The sequence below is a fragment of the Trichechus manatus genome, unplaced genomic scaffold (assembly GCF_000243295.1).
Source record: "Trichechus manatus latirostris isolate Lorelei unplaced genomic scaffold, TriManLat1.0 scaffold00014, whole genome shotgun sequence".
Classification (NCBI taxonomy): Eukaryota; Metazoa; Chordata; class Mammalia; order Sirenia; family Trichechidae; genus Trichechus; species Trichechus manatus.
Genome location: NW_004443950.1, coordinates 24974725 through 24975816, shown reverse-complemented (window position 1 = coordinate 24975816; position 1092 = coordinate 24974725).

Below are 1092 nucleotides of genomic sequence, written 5' to 3'. Positions count from 1 at the left end.
GCCCTGTCCTCACCTAGGAGAGATGAGGTGCTGTCTCCTCTGGTCTACACTCTCTTGACTTGGGGGGTGGTGTGCTTCCCTTCTCCTCTGGACAGGCACCACTGCCCCTAAAGAACTGGAGAGAGTTGGAGCAAATGGTGAGGATCGTGGTGCCTTCTGAGCTCCTTTCATCAGAGGGAGGTGGAGAGAACCTACCCACTGGTCCTCGGGGAACCCACGTGCTCATAAACTCAAGTCTCCCGTAGGCAGAAAAACAAAAGGGACTCAAGGCGGTCTTCCTGGCTGCTCTTTTTCATCAAAGTAGCCTCAGGGACTTTTCCTGCTGGCGTGTTCTGAGCTTTCTCCCAGACATTCCCAGAGCTTACTTCTGGGAATTGTCAGGTTTCCTTCCCTGTTCATATTCAGATTGTTCTGGAAACCCGTGCCTCAGCTGCCTCCTTCTTCAGAAGTCTTTTCAATGTCAACTCAGCCTCTTCCTTCCTGCTGTGCCTTCTTAGCTCATCCTTTGATACAGTATTGAATACTGCCCTGGGCCAGTCCTCCAGGGCCGTGCACCTGACAGTCTTATTTCTGGGAAACGCTTACGGGAGACCTGGGGTGAATTCACAAAAAATTTAAACTAGTTTTGACATAGATACTTATTCCCTAATATGTCTGGGGACTCCCTGGGTGGTGCAAATGGTTAATGAGCTCAGCTGCTAACTAAAAGGTTGGAGGTTCGAGGCCATGCAGAGTTGCCTAGGAAGAAGGGACTGATCTACTTCCAAAAAATCAGCCATTGAAAACCCTGTGGAGCACAGTTCTGCTTTGATACATGTGGGGTCGCCATGATTTGGAGTTGACAGCAACTGGTATATAATGTGCTGAGAGTGCTTGATTGTTTCCTTCGAGTTCTTCTGGACTTTGAAGGTATCCTTCCAGGCTTTGTCAACAGGGACTTGCCTGGATGTCCTTGCTTAGATCTCTATAGCAGCGGCAATAATGAAGCGGCCGGTAGTATGTACATTTTGGTGGGACGTCTCTCCCAAAGACTGGGGTCTGACTCTTCAGACTGGTGAGGCTTCATTCACAAAAAGTATTTGTAACTACTGC